Source organism: Pleurodeles waltl, chromosome 5 (genome assembly GCF_031143425.1).
Source record: "Pleurodeles waltl isolate 20211129_DDA chromosome 5, aPleWal1.hap1.20221129, whole genome shotgun sequence".
Taxonomy (NCBI): domain Eukaryota; kingdom Metazoa; phylum Chordata; class Amphibia; order Caudata; family Salamandridae; genus Pleurodeles; species Pleurodeles waltl.
In genome coordinates this window covers 221,237,118-221,253,485 of record NC_090444.1, presented here as the reverse complement: position 1 = coordinate 221,253,485, position 16,368 = coordinate 221,237,118, and the positions used below count along the sequence as shown (strand labels likewise).

The 16,368-nt window shown below is 48.2% G+C and overlaps 1 protein-coding gene across 1 annotated transcript in view; it reads right to left on the bottom strand.

Annotated features, from left to right (window-relative positions):
* KCNH1 (potassium voltage-gated channel subfamily H member 1) overlaps positions 1-16,368 on the bottom strand; it is an 849,123-nt gene that overhangs the window by 274,826 nt on the left and 557,929 nt on the right. The gene's annotated exons all lie outside the window — the stretch shown is intronic.

Sequence of the window (16,368 nt, the reverse complement as noted above, 5' to 3'; positions counted from 1 at the left end):
AAGCAGTAGGCCAATTAAGTGGGAACCAAAATCAAGGGAATAGTTGTTGACTTTCCAGGTGGTACTTGTTTTGAAACATTTTGCCTTAAAATATGCTTTTGTCTTGACCTTTGCATTTACTGCAGAGACCATCTACCCTGCCATTACCTGCTATCCTCCTGATCTTATCCCCAAATTGTAGCTTAGAAAGAAAACACTTTCCAGTCAGAGGAAAGACTTGCACAAAAAGGCACAACTAACAATGAAAGCAATTTGGATAACTACTTAAACCCAGTGCACACTGGCCCAGAAAGACCTGGCCATAGATCGCAGCCGGTGCTGGTTACTGTGGGTGCCAATGACAAGGCACTCTAATGGCGGCACTGAGGCGGCCATGCTGGGAGTGCAATTACAGTTATCGGCACCATTGGAAGTAATGGGGATTTGTGACTACAATTGCACAGGTTATATTGAAGCAAGTTTACCAAGCTTACGTCCTATTACATTTACTGCACACCCTTTGTAACAGCACTAAAATGTGCAGGGTAAAATTACTAAAAGAAAAACAGTTTTTTCATACTTAATATAATGGTCGGCGACTAAATAAAAAAAAACTCTGAGTGTGACTTTTAAAAACAATGTAATTGATTCTGTGAAGTAACATATTTGAACCACCATGTGGTCCTGCTTGGATCAAATGTAAGTTGCAATAAGGCTGTAAAGGAGAGGCAGCTCAGAAGCTATAGCTGCCAAACAGCACCATCTCATACGGGCCACATTCAGCCATCTTGGTATTTTAGCCAACAGAGTTTTCTATTCCGGGGCTGATAGTTTTCTTTTCCCAGTACAAGTAGCAGAATTTGCTCTTCACAAGATTACAGAAGATTGCAGGTAAGTGAGAAGGAGAAAAACTAGGATGTGCAGTAATGCGGGGAAGCCAATATTGATCCATCAGAGCAGCAAAGGAGAACATCACATGAATGTGTAGGTCCGTCTTGACTGCCGTACACGTGAAGCATATACAGTGTGTTTACAGCAAGTGCAATGTTCCTGCGCAGCCGCCCTTAGAGTGCAAATCATTATATTGCAATAAAACAACATACAAGGTAACTAATTACTATGCCTGGGTCAAACCCACAATGATCGATTTACCTGCAGACAGGTTGGATGTCCTCATGGACTAGAGTGGCTGTAATGTGAATACGAATACTTTAGAAGATTCCGGAGATCAGCTCATTTCAGTAAAGTTCACAGAGTGAAGAGCTCACCGGTGAGCTGACAATCAGTCTTCCCTTTGGGTCTTAACCATACTGCCCCATAATGATGGATTAAAGATAAAATGATATCTCTTTGGGAGATCCCTCAGTAGCCATGGAGCCTGTCTGAGAAAGTGGAGCAGAAACTCTGCTCTTCAAGGGCTAGTTGGTCTGGATTTAAGTCGAGCCTGTCCAAGTCTCCAAGGCAAGAGACAATCCTCGGTCCCAGCAACTAGCGTTCACAATGTGCAAAAGAAATCAGAGGAACTCAGGCCCAAAGACTTGGTGGCAGTAAGTGGGCAACGCACAATAGATCATGTTTGATTGGGCCAATGACCCCAGTGGTTAGGTTAAAGTACTTAGTGTAACTCCACTCTAAGGGCCAGATGTAGGAAGATTTGATTTTGCGACTCGCAATTTCCAAGTCGCAAAATCGTATGCTGAATGGTGTCTCAGACACCTTCTGCGAATCGCAAGGGGGTCGCAAAGACCCACCTCATTAGTATTAATGAGGTGGGTCGCAATTTGCGACCCCCTTGCAATTCCGTCTACTCACAGGGATGGTGGCCTGCTGGAGACAGCAGACCTCCATGTCTGTGACTGCTTTTTTAATAAAGCAGTTTTTTTTGTATTGCAGCCCGTTTTCCTTAAAGGAAAACGAGTTGCAATACAAAAGAAAAAATGAAACCCTTTGGTTTCGTTTTTTCAGAGTAGGCAGTGGTCCATTGGACCACTACCTGCTCTGAAAAAATATTTATGGGGACCCCTTCCCTTTTGCGAATGAGTTAGCACCCACTTGACATGGGTGCTAACTGCGAATTGCTTTGCAACCGCGTTCGCGGTCACAAAGCAATTCTGCATCGCGGTGTGAATCGCAAATAGGAAGGGAACACCCCTTCCTATTTGCGAGTCGCATTCCCATTTTGCGAGTCGGTACCGACTTGCAAAATGGGAATGTGCATCGCGATGCGAGTTTTGCATGGCGCAAACTGCAAATTTCACAGTTTGGGCCATGCAAAACGCTTTGTACATCTGGCCCCAGGTGACTTATCTGCGCCTGGCTCAATCTACAGTCATATCAATAAGCTACAGACTTGTTAAAGAGACTCAAGTCAGACAAATTTAGGAAGACCCTTAGGAGTTCAGGAGGGATTGCCTGAGACAAGGTCACATGATGCTGTGCTGCCTTATTGCTCACTGTATCTCCACAGAGGAGGTTTAGGACACCTGTGTGTATTCTGCCAAACCTGGTCCAGGTACTCCTACCTTTATGAGGAACAAGTAGATGGAGCCTGCTACATCATGTGAGAGCATAAACCACTATCCTGTGGACGACTAGATTGACGAGTACCCTTTTAGGTAGGAAATGAATTATTGAGGACTTAGGGTTTGCCTGTACATTCTTCCTCTCCCAAGAAGCAGGCAGCAATAAGGGAGCTACTGAAGTCCGCAACTGAGTCCCAAATTTACATCACACATTCGCAGAAAGGGTGGAATGGAATCATTCTTACTGTGTTTCTCTGTGAAGAAAATGCAAAATGGAAAGAAACAGTGATTTAATCTACAAAAATTCCCCTTGTGTGGTCTTCTGGTAAACAAAAAACAAAGGGATGCAAAAAGTCAGTGTTAGACTTTTTATCCATGGCGTGGTCTCCCTTAACTTTTTGCCTCTGTTCCCCAGGTTATTGATGTGTGCTGGACTCTGATTTTGCTGTTTCTATTACTCTGGGCACTTTACCACTGCTAACCAGTGCTAAAGTGCAAGTGCTCCTGTTTAAAATGTGTATGTAATTGGTTCTCCACGATTGGCATATTTGTTTTACTGATAAGTCCCTAGTAAAGTGCACTAGAGGTTCCCAGGGCCTGTAAATCAAATGTTACTAGTGGGCCTGCAGCACTGGTTGTGCCACCCACACACGTAACCCTGTAATCATGTCTCAGACCTGCCACTGCAGTGTCTGTATTTTTACACTGTAAATCCGACTTGGCAAGTGTACCCACGTGCCAGACCTAAACCTTCCCTTTTCTTACATGTAAGGCACCCCTAAGGTAGGCCCTAGGTAGCCCCAAGGGCAGGGTGCAGTGTATGGATAAGGTAGGACATATAGTAATGTGGTTTATATGTCCTGACAGTGAAATACTGCCAATTTCGTTTTTCACTGTTGCAAGGCCTGTCTCTCTCATAGGATAATATAGGGGCTACCTTTAAATATGATTAAAGTGTAGATTCCCCTAGAGAGTAGATAGACATGTGGAGTTTGGGGTCCCTGAACTCACAATTTAAAAATACATCTTTTAGTAAAGTTGGTTTTGAGATTGTGTGTTTGAAAATGACACTTTTAGAAAGTGAGCATTTTCTTGCTTAAACCATTCTGTGACTCTGCCTTGTTTGTGGATTCCCTGTCTGGGTCAGTTTGACAGTTGGGTTGTTTTTCACCTCACACTAGACAGTGACACAAAGGGAGCTGGGGTGTAGCCTGCATTTCCTAATTAGCCATCTCTGCTAGGAGGGAGGGGTGGAGTGGTCACTCTCATCTGAAAGGACTGTGCCTGCCTCTGACAACGCAGACTCCAACCCCCTGGTGTGTGTCTGAGGCCTTGCCTGGGCAAGGCAGGATTTCACAAGTAGGTGTGAGTCCCCTTTGAAGAAAGGTGACTTCAAAGACTAAGATGGGTATAAGAAGGGCACCCAAATCTACAGACTTTAGAAACACTTCTGCAACCAAGAGGAACCTCTGCCTGGAGAAGAGCTGAATAGCTGAGGAAGGAGTGCTGCCCTGCCTGTGACTGTGCTTTGTGGAGCTTTCCTGCAGTGCTGCTTCTGCCAGAGAAAGAGGGCAAAGACTGGACTTTGTGTGCCTTCCATCTTGTGAAGAAATCTCCCAGGGCTTGATTTAGAGCTTGCCTCCTGTTGTTTGAAGTCTCAGGGACAACAAAGACTTCTCTCTGCCAGCACCTGGAGTCTCTGGAGATACTCCTGCTCTGACAAGTGGTGCCCTATCCAGTCCCTGGGCCCTTGAAATGAAAGCTGGTGGAAATCCAAGGAAATCGACTTCGGACGACTCCGGACCGACGCCGCTGCTGAATCCGGGGACGCTGCCTGCACCCGACGCCGTGACCTTCGCTGGAACACGACGATCTTCGCAGGCCCGACGCCGCTGCAGCCCCGTGGAAGTCGCCGCACCACGTCGTGACCGACGCCGCTCGAAGTGCGCGGATTCAACATTTCGCACAGACGCCGCGATCCCCGAATTCGCGCATCGGCTCGTTTTTCACTCTTCACCAAAGGTACTGTACTTGGGGGTCTACGTGACTCCGTGTCCAGCGCCGCTGGTGTCGGCTTCTTGGGAACGACTTCGTCACGATGCCGTGTTAACACCTCATCGAAGCATTTTTGTTTCTAAGCGCTATTTTTGAGTTTAATCTTTAAAAATTCATAACTTGACTTGTGTATGTCAGATGTTTGTCATTTTGGTCTTGTTTTGTTTAGATAAATATTTCCTATTTTTCTAAACTGGTGTTGTGTCATTTTGTAGTGTTTTACATTAAGTTACTATGGGGGTCATTCTGACTCCCGCCGTGCGCGGTCACCGCGCGCCCGGCGGGAGCCGCCAAAATACCGTACCGCGGTCGGAAGACCGCAGCGGGTATTTTGAGTTTTCCCCTGGGATGGCGGGCGGCCTTCAAAAGGCCGCCCGCCAGCCCAGGGGAAAACGACCTTCCCACCATGAAGCCGGCTCGTAATCGAGCCGGCGGAGTGGGAAGGTGCGACGGGTGCTACTGCACCCGTCGCGTATTTCACTGTCTGCTATGCAGACAGTGAAATACAAGCGGGGCCCTCTTACGGGGGCCCCTGCAGTGCCCATGCCATTGGCATGGGCACTGCAGGGGCCCCCAGGGGCCCCGCGACACCCCCTACCGCCATCCTGTTCCTGGCGGGCGAACCGCCAGGAACAGGATGGCGGTAGGGGGTGTCAGAATCCCCAAGGCGGCGCAGCATGCTGCGCCGCCTTGGAGGATTCTGACGGGCAGCGGAAAACCGGCGGGAGACCGCCGGTTTTCCTGCACTGACCGCGGCCAAAGCGCCGCGGTCAGAATGCCCTGCGGGGCACCGCCGGTCTGTCGGCGGTGCTCCCGCCGACCCTGGCCCCGGCGGTCTGAGACCGCCGAGGTCAGAATGACCCCCTATGTGTGTTGGTACAAATACTTTACACCTAGCACTCTGAAGTTAAGCCTACTGCTCTGCCAAGCTACCAAGGGGGTAAGCAGAGGTTAGCTGAGGGTGATTCTCTTTTACCCTGACTAGAGTGAGGGTCCTTGCTTGAACAGGGGGTAACCTGACTGTCAACCAAAGACCCCATTTCTAACATTGGTGATCAGCGATTCGGATTTGGACTTGTATTTGTACTTGACATACAGTGATTAAGTGTACACTATTATTTTGAGTGCAGACCACTACGTGACCACATACTGCTTGTCTTGAGATTTTTGCTTTTTCTCTTTTTGTGGATTTTTCCCTACGTCCACTTTGTTTTTCTTCGCTGATCTTTGATTGACTTTGAACTTCATTTGGGAACTTGTTTCTGCATTTGGAACTTTGCACTCTTTTAACCTTTCATCATGTCTCAACTTGGAGATGCATCAGTTGAAGCTGTTTTTGACCTGAAGCAATTGGATAGTTATAACAAGGCTCAGCTAAAGCAGTTTTGTAAAAGTTTTGGTTGTCCCATTAATAGCTCTTCCAAGAAAGATGAGCTGAAAAAGGCGCTGAGGGCCTGGGTGACAACCAGAAGCACTGGAGGGCACACTGAGGATGAGGAGGAGGATGAGGATGAGGAGGGAGGGCAATCAGTACATAATGGTAGAGTGGGGGGACCTGTTATTCCCAGGGAAAGAGTCTCTAGAGCAGGTAGCAGTGTATCCTCCAAAGGTCTAACGCCTGAAGAATTGCAGGACAGACAGGCAGAGAAGCAATACCAATTGGAGCTGCAGAAGCTCAATCTGGAGAAAGAAAGAGATGAGAGAAGAGCAGTCCTTGAGGAAAGGAAGATGCAGCTGGCTCATGAGCTTAACTTAAAGGAGTTAGATCAGAGGAGACAGTCCAGTAGGGATGGTGGCAGCAATCCTACAGTGCAGCCTGAGAGAAGGGTACACATCCCAAAAGACCTTGTGAGGGATTACAAGAGGGAGGATGATATCTACTTGTGGTTCAAGGGTTATGAGTCAGCTCTCCACATGAACCTGGTCCCTGAAGCTCATTGGGGGGCAGCCCCGTGGAAGCATTTTGAGGCAGAGGGGAGGGACACACTGACAGCCTTAGGGGATGCTCAGAGTCTCACCTACCCTGTCATGAAGGAGGCCTTACTCACCAGGTATGGTCTCACCCCTGAGCAGTACAAGGAGAAGTTTAGATCCTACAAGAGAAAGGAATCCCAAACATGGTTGGAATGTGTTGATTCTTTTTGCAGGTCACTGGATGGTTGGGTGAAGGGCAGTAAGGTAAACACGTATGAGGGGCTTTACAATTTAATTGCTTGGGAGCACTTGTACAGTTTATGTTTTCCAGAGCTGCGCCAGCACCTCATTGACAGCAAGCTGACTGACCCCAGGAAGCTTGCACAGGAAGCGGACCGCTAGGAGAGCACCAGGGTCCAAAAGAGGTACGGGGAGACCACGCCAAGGGTGGGCAGGGTCCCTCTCAGATGAAAGGGGTGGGTAAGGGTAAACAGGGGGAGTTCTCTAAAGGGCCCCAAACTGATCCCCAGGGAAAGGATTCCCAACCTCCCAGTGAAAAGAAGCCGTGGTTCTCCAAAGGGAAGCCACTGGTAGGTGGTCCCCCACGTAAGTGCTATTCATGTGACCAGATTGGTCATGTGAGGGGGGACCCCAAATGCCCCAAATATACACCAGCACCCACTGGTGCACAATCCCAGGGTTTGGCCAGTGTAGCGCTTGGGGAGGAGTTGGTTCCAGGTGGGTGGGAGCCAGCAGAAATGACCCTTGTCTCACTAGGGGACAGTGATATGGTCCAGAGAAATTTAGTGCCTGATAACACTAAGAAGTACAGGCAATGGGTGACCATCAATGGACAGAGGGTGGAGGCTCTGAGAGACACAGGAGCCAGTGTGACTACAGTGAGGAGTCACCTGGTGTCTGAAGAGCAGATTGATCCCCGGGTACTTCACCAAGTAGTTGCGGTAGACAACTCTGAGCGCCTCTGCAGAGTGGCGCAGGTTCCCTTTGAATGGGGGGGGGGGGTCTCAGGTTCCTGGAAAGTAGCTGTGAATCCAACCATGCCTGTTGTTCATCTTTGCTAGGCAACGACCTGGAGGATTCCCCTTGGAAGGAGGTGGAACACAGGTCTCACTTGGAGATGTTGGGTCTGCCTGGGTGGGTATGCGTATCCACCCGGTCTATGGTGGCCAATCAGGGTAGTCAAGAGCCCCTGGAGCCTGAAACAGTTGCCCAGGGGACCGCCAAGAAGAGGAAGGGCAGGGGGCGCGGGAAACCAGCCCCAGAGGTTCCGACGGTCCGGGAGGAGGCGGAGCCTGAGGGTGATGCCCCGGAACCTACAGGGGAGCAGGTGGCTGAACTGGGGGAGGTCCCTGAGCTGTCACAGTGGCAGCAGGAAGGGGGACCCACCAGGGAAGCATTCTGCACAGCGCAGCAGGAGTGCCCTACTCTTGAGGGGCTGCGGCAGCAGGCGGCAGCCCAGGCGGCTGGCGAGGCGCCAGGTACTCACCTGATATATTGGGAGGATGGCCTCCTGTATAGTGAGCCTAAGATTCCTGAGCCTGTGTCAGCTCGTATGCTGGTGGTACCCCAGTGCTTCAGGGCCTTCCTACTGGGTTTGGCTCATGATGTGCCTTTGGCAGGACATCTAGGGCAGGACAAGACCTATAAGAGGCTTGTCTCCCACTTTTACTGGCCCTTGATGCACAAGCAGTCAGCTGCTTATTGTAGGTCTTGTCAGACTTGTCAGGCAAGTGGCAAGAGTGGGGGGAAATGCAAAGCTCCCCTCCAACCTTTACCTATAGTCAGTACCCCCTTTGAACGGGTAGGAATTTACTTTGTGGGGCCTCTGGACCCCAAGACAGCCATGGGCAACAGGTTCATCCTGGTCTTGGTGGACCATGCCACACGGTACCCAGAAGCCATTCCTCTAAGGACGGTCACTGCCCCCGTGGTGGGACGTGCCTTGATGAGAGTTTTTACCCGCATGGGGTTCCCCAAGGAAGCGGTATCTGATAGAGGTACAAACTTCATATCCACTTATATGAAGTCTCTGTGGAAGGTGTGTGGGGTAACCTACAAGTTCACCACATCTTACCACCCCCAAAGTAATGGTCTGGTTGAGAGATTCAACCGCACCTTGAAAGGCATGATTCAGGGCCTGTCAGAGCCCTTGAGGCGTAAGTGGGACGTCCTCTGGCCATGCCTTCTGTTCGCTTACAGGGAGGTGCCTCAAAAGGGACTTGGCTTTAGCCCCTTTGAGCTCATCTATGGCCACCCTGTAAGGGGACCGCTCAGTCTGGTGAAGGAGGCTTTGGAGAAAGCTCCTAGTAAACCACCCCAGGATGTATTTAGCTACATGCTGGCACTAAGAAACCAGACTGCCCGCTTCAGGAGTCTCGCTCAGGAGAACCTGGAAGCAAGCCAGGAGGGTATGAAACGGTGGTATGACCAGAATGCCACTCTGGTTGAGTTTCAGCCTGGACAAAACGTGTGGGTCATGGCACCAGTGGAGCCTAGGGCTCTCCAAGATAAGTGGACTGGGCCTTTTGAGGTGGTGGAAAGAAAGAGCGAGGTCACCTATCTGGTAGACTTGCAATCCCCCAGGAACCCTTTGAGGGTCCTACATGTCAACCGCCTCAAACCACACTTTGAGCGAACTGAGCTATCCATGCTCCTAGCGACAGATGACAGGGTGGAGGAAGAGAGTGAGCCTCTTCCTGACTTCCTGTCTGCAGAAGAGAAAGATGGGACTGTGGAGGGAGTGATCCTCTCCCCCCTCCCTGACTGAGGAACAGCAGAGGGACTGTCGCCACGTGTTGGGACAGTTCGCCTCGCTGTTTTCCCTGATCCCAGGAGTCACACACCTGGGCACACATGATGTGGACACTGGGGACAGTACACCTGTTAAACATAAGGTTTACAGGGTGACTGACAGGGTCAGGGCTTGCATTAAGGAGGAAGTCTCCAAAATGTTAACCCTAGGGGTTATTGAGCACTCCAGCAGTCCTTGGGCCAGCCCAGTGGTATTGGTCCCAAAGGCTGCTGCTCCTGGTGCCACTCCGGAACTTAGGTTCTGTGTGGACTACCGGGGTCTCAATGCGGTCAGCAAGACTGACGCACACCCCATCCCTCAAGCTGATGAGCTCATTGATCGGTTAGGAGCTGGCAAGTACCTCAGTACGTTTGATTTAACATCTGGGTACTGGCAGATTGCCTTAACTGAGGGGGCAAAGGAGAGGTCAGCATTCTCTACCCCAGATGGGCACTTCCACTTCAACGTGATGCCCTATGGGATGAAGAATGCCCCTGCCACCTTTCAGAGGTTGGTCAACCAGGTGTTGGCAGGACTGGATGAGTTCAGTGCCGCCTACCTGGATGACATTGCTGTGTTTAGTTCCACATGGGAGAAACACCTGCAACACCTCTGGAGAGTGTTAGAGGCCCTGCAGAAGGCAGGCCTCACTATTAAGGCGAGCAAGTGCCAAATAGGGCAGGGTTCTGTGGTGTACTTAGGACACCAGGTGGGGAGTGGCCAGGTGGCACCCCTACAGCCTACGATTGACACGATTCTGGCTTGGGAGCCTCCCAAGACCCAGACTGAAGTGAGAGCCTTTTTAGGTCTCACAGGATATTACAGGAGGTTTGTTAAGGGATATGGTACCATTGTTACCCCCTTAACTGAGCTGACTTCTAAGAAGCAACCCAAGAAAGTGATCTGGACAGATGCTTGCCAGAACGCTTTTGATGCCCTGAAGGCTGCCATGTGCACAGCACCTGTGCTGAAGGCACCTGACTACTCCAAGGAGTTTGTTGTGCAAACAGACGCCTCAGAGCATGGTATTGGAGCAGTACTCTCACAGCTTAATGAAGAGGGCCTAGATCAACCCGTAGCCTTCATTAGCAGGAGGTTACTACCCAGGGAACGTAGGTGGAGTGCCATAGAACGCGAAGCGTTTGCTGTGGTCTGGGCACTGAAGAAGCTAAGACCCTACTTGTTTGGGACTCACTTCCGAGTTCAGACCGACCACAGGCCCCTAAGATGGTTTATGCAGATGAGGGGTGAGAATCCAAAACTGTTGAGGTGGTCCATTTCCCTATAGGGGATGGACTTTACGGTGGAACATCGTCCTGGTACAGAACACGCCAATGCTGATGGTCTGTCCAGATTCTTCCGCCTTAGTGATGAGAACTCCCATGAGGTTGGGTAGTTGCTCCCCACTTTTAGCTGGGGAGGACACGTGTTAGACTTTTTATCCTTGGCGTGGTCTCCCTTAATTTTTTGCCTCCGTTCCCCAGGTTATTGATGTGTGCTGGACTCTGATTTTGCTGTTTTTATTACTCTGGGCACTTTACCACTGCTAACCAGTGCAAGTGCTCCTGTTTAAAATGTGTATGTAATTGGTTCTCCATGATTGGCATATTTGTTTTACTGATAAGTCCCTAGTAAAGTGCACTAGAGGTGCCCAGGGCCTGTAAATCAAATGTTACTAGTGGGCCTGCAGCACTGGTTATGCCACCCACACACGTAACCCTGTAATCATGTCTCAGACCTGCCACTGCAGTGTCTGTGTGTGTATTTTTACACCGTAAATTAGACTTGGCAAGTGTACCCACGTGCCAGGCCTAAACCTTCCCTTTTCTTACATGTAAGGCGCCCCTAAGGTAGGCGTTAGGTAGCCCCAAGGGCAGGGTGCAGTGTATGGATAAGGTAGGACATATAGGCCCTCATTCTGACCTTGGCGGGCGGCGGAGGCCGCCCGCCAAAGTCCCGCCGTCAGGTTACCGTTCCGCGGTCGAAAGACCGCGGCGGTAATTCTGACTTTCCCGCTGGGCTGGCGGGCGGTCGCCTTCAGACCGCCAGCCAGCCCAGCGGGAAAGAGGCTTCCACGATGAAGCCGGCTCGGAATCGAGCCGGCGGAGTGGAAGCTGTGCGACGGGTGCAGTTGCACCCGTCGCGTATTTCACTGTCTGCGCAGCAGACAGTGAAATACATGTAGGGGCCCTCTTACGGGGGCCCCTGCAATGCCCATGCCAGTGGCATGGGCACTGCAGGGGCCCCCAGGGGCCCCGAGACCCCCCCTACCGCCATCCGGATCTCGGCGGTCCGACCGCCGGGATCTGGATGGCGGTAGTGGGGGTCGGAATCCCCGCGGCGGTGCAGCAAGCTGCGCCGCCGCGGAGGATTCAATGGGGCCGCGGTACACTGGCGAGACCCCGCCAGTGGTGCCGGTCCGACCGCGGCGGTCGGAATCCCCATTGGAGCACCGCCGGCCTGTCGGCGGTGCTCCCGCGGTCCTCCGCCCTGGCGGTCAAAGACCGCCAGGGTCAGAATGAGGGCCATAGTAATGTGGTTTATATGTCCTGACAGTGAAATACTGCCAGTTTCGTTTTTCACTGTTGCAAGGCCTGTCTCTCTCATAGGATAATATGGGGGCTACCTTTAAATATGATTAAAGTGTAGATTCCCCTAGAGAGTAGATGGACATGTGGAGTTTGGGGTCCCTGAACTCACAATTTAAAAATACATCTTTTAGTAAAGTTGGTTTTGAGATTGTGTGTTTGAAAATGACACTTTTAGAAAGTGAGCATTTTCTTGCTCAAACCATTCTGTGACTCTGCCTTGTTTGTGGATTCCCTGTCTGGGTCAGTTTGACAGTTGGGTTGTTTTTCACCTCACACTAGACAGTGACACAAAGGGAGCTGGGGTGTAGCCTGCATTTCCTAATTAGCCATCTCTGCTAGGAGGGAGGGGTGGAGTGGTCACTCTCATCTGAAAGGACTGTGCCTGCCTCTGACAATGCAGACTCCAACCCCCTGGTGTGTGTCTGAGGCCTTGCCTGGACAAGGCAGGATTTCACAAGTAGGTGTGAGTCCCCTTTGAAGAAAGGTGACTTCAAAGACTAAAATGGGTATAAGAAGGGCACCCAAATCTACAGACTTTAGAAACACTTCTGGAACCAAGAGGAACCTCTGCCTGGCGAAGAGCTGAATAGCTGAGGAAGAAGTGCTGCCCTGCCTGTGACTGTGCTTTGTGGAGCTTTCCTGCAGTGCTGCTTCTGCCAGAGTAAGAGGACAAAGACTGGACTTTGTGTGCCTTCCATCTTGTGAAGAAATCTCCCAGGGCTTGATTTAGAGCTTGCCTCCTGTCGTTTGAAGTCTCAGGGACAGCAAAGACTTCTCTCTGCCAGCACCTGGAGTCTCTGGAGATACTCCTGCTCTGACAAATGGTGCCCTATCCAGTCTCTGGGCCCTTGAAAGGAAAGCTGGTGGAAATCCAAGGAAATCGACTTTGGACGACTCCGGACCGATGCCGCTGCTGAATCCGGGGACGCCGCCTGCACCCGACGCCGTGACCTTCGCTGGAACACGACGATATTCGCAGGCCCGACGCCGCTGCATCCCCGCTGAAGTCCGCGACTCCGTGGAAGTCGCCGCACCACGTCGTGACCGACGCCACTCAAAGTGCGCGGATTCAACGTTTTGCACAGACGCCGCGATCCCCGACTTCGCGCATCAGCTCGTTTTTCACTTTTCACCAAAGGTACTGTACTTGGGGGTCTACGTGACTCCGAGTCCGGCGCCGCTGGTGTCGGCTTGTTGGGAACTACTCCGTCACGACACCGTGTTAACACCTCATTGAAGCATTTTTATTTCTAAGCGCTACTTTTGAGTTTAATCTTTAAAAATTCATAACTTGACTTGTGTATGTCAGATGTTTGTCATTTTGGTCTTGTTTTGTTTAGATAAATATTTCCTATTGTTCTAAACTGGTGTTGTGTCATTTTGTAGTGTTTTCCATTAAGTTACTGTGTGTGTTGGTACAAATACTTTGCACCTAGCACTCTGAAGTTAGGCCTACTGCTCTGCCAAGCTACCAAGGGGGTAAGCAGGGGTTAGCTGAGGGTGATTCTCTTTTACCCTGACTAGAGTGAGGGTCCTTGCTTGAACAGGGGCTAACCTGACTGTCAACCAAAGACCCCATTCCTAACAGTCAGTAATTGTTTTCGATCTGCTATTACAATGTGTCACTTTCACTTAGCTTGAAATAATTGCAGTTTGACGAGTGACAAGCTACTTCAGCAGTAGGTCCAATATTATAACCCCTTACAATAATGAACAGTAAGACTAAGGCTGAGGTTACAGATAGAGGATATGTGTATGACGTTATTTGGGAGTTTTAGAAAGGTTCAGTTATTAAACTTTATAGAACTTTGAAACTTGAAACCGAATGCTTATTAACAACAGATGGGTATACACTTTAGTGAAATGGCTGATTCAAAATACAGACATTGGTTGGCCAAACATGATCAATATATGTCATGTTTTTTTCCACTTACAAGCAGAATTATGCAACAGGCCCCTAACCCATGAAGCTACATTAGTTTCCATTACCATTAGTATGTATTGTACTTTTCTCTCAGAGAAATAGCTCCTCTCTCCGTGCATCTGTCCCAGTATCTTAATTGAAATTCTACTTTATCGTACAAAATGCAGCATGGGACCTGGGAATGAACAATAGTCATGTTTGCCTTTTCTAACAAACATTGCAAAATGATAAAATCGGTATTCTCTGTCTTAAAAAGCAGAACATCACCTAATCCAATTAATATTAAATATTAAAATCAGAACATGACCACATCAGCTTGCACTGAACTAATTTGAACAGACTACAAAACTCCACGAAGAATACTTACCAAAAGGAAACACCACAAACCGTTACAATTTTATCGTTTTATCAGTGAATGAATCCAAACTTATGGAAGAGAAGGATACAGTAGTGAACTACTGCGAAATCACACAAAGTGTTGACAAAGCACTGGATTTAAGAGAAAAATAAATGGTCATAAGTAGCTGAATTATTTAATCAGCAATTAAGATATCCTGATCTCCGCAAATTTCCAAAGAAATTTCCCTAGAGACATGAGTAAAATCATTAAGAAAAGTATGAAATACGGGGCTGATTGTTAGATCCTACTATTGAAAAATATCATGTTGGATAAAAGCAAAGACAATCAATGGCACCACATATCTTCAATTCTCAAATCAGAAAATTAGAGTTTAATATGTATGTCCCGTTGACGCTACGCTATGTGTATTGTGGCCAGCTACAATTAATTACAGCTTGTGTGGCTGAACTTGTGGGCGAGAGTGCTGATGTCAGTGGATGAGGTGGACTCGCACTGATTTGGCTTTGATTAATATGGGAGCATAGGCCTCGAGGCCCTTTTTTATTGCCCAGAAAGAAGCAATGAAATGCTGCAGGTAATAACACCCTATATACTGTTTCATACTGATCCACCCAGACACTGCACACTAGGTGATAACACTGAACTAATGAAGTGACACACAGGTGCTAGGCTTTCCTCCTCAGTCTTACATAGAGTATAGAGCAGGTAGACCACGCCCACCTCAAACACTGCTGCAAAGTAGTCCTTTCCATTGATGAGCTCGGAGTCAATCCAGACTTATTCTTGATTCTTCTCCATTCTTATAAGAACTATGGGTGACAGATATTGGTTCTACCCCAGGGCAGACACAAATATTGGCCGAACCACAGCTAACTAATCGTACTTGGGGGATAACATAAGTCATGGACTTTATCACCATCATCATCAAATCAGCTTTTTTTCGGATTTATAAAACAAGCCGTAAAAGCACATATGTTAAAATACGGACAAACAATTAAAAACCAGCTCACAATATTACAAAAAATAAAATTAATCAAATATGTACATAATCAAGCCATAAAATATATTAGGCTTTATCACATTTTAGTAGGACGACAAGTAAATGAAGGTTTGAATATTATAAAGTCTCCAGTCTTCCATAAACATTATTTTGTATTCAACCTGCAGTAATGGAGATGAAGGGGTATAAGACAGAAAGGGCAACAAAAAATTCATAGACGGGACAGATCTAAGAATACCTCTAGAGAAAAGGTGGGCTGGCAGATCGCTTCTCTACTGACCACTTGTTTATACATCTCAAAGACCATAAGGTAAACCTAGTGCTAATAAAAACATTTTTATGCCTTTAGTGGAGGGGTGTTTCCTCCTAGCCCTCACTACATAGTCCATTTCCAGAGTAAACATTTCACATGTATTTGAAAAAGTAGTATATGGCATAGCTTAGCAGTGTTATGTAAGTTCCGGCCGCAGCATCCCACCGATCACCATTTAATGCTAGAGTTTGATTCAACATTTTGTTCATTTTAGCCTGATAAAGTAATCACTGACCCTACCATCAGTTACGCCCAAATGATGCTATGAACCTACTAGTCTATGATATTAAACACTATATAATAATAATGTATGATTATAACTTCCACTGTTTTAAATCTGCTATCATTAAAGCTTCTCAAAGATGCCTAAATGAAGCGTGTGCTTACTATACCAATGTTAAAATCAGATATAAATAGACAAAATATCCCAAACAAATTAGGTAGTACCGTTTGCAGGTGCAAATCCACCTTCTATTAACCACCCCCATACAGCAAGATTTAGAATATAAAAAAGTGTCCTCCTTCAACAGGCAAGTATTAAAATGTCTGCCTCTCATAGAGAAACATTCAGTCCTCCTAGAGGATTTCGATTCTATCGGTCCTCTGACAAAAAAACACTGTAAAGAAACATCTTTCAGATTCTTCTGTTTTCACATATGTTCATGTTGTGGTGGGATCTTCATTTGTAAACACAAAATACAGAAAAGTTCAAGTTCTTTCTGGCCGACTCGAGAAACAGTCCCTTCTAAGTCGATAAGCATCCACCATCAACAAATCTGAAATAAAACATTTTGTACAAGAAACAGATGAGGCTTCTTGCCAATGCAGGCAAAAATTCAAAGTGGTTGATCACCGCAAATATCCACCCGTAGTGACTCATTATTGACTACCTTCAGA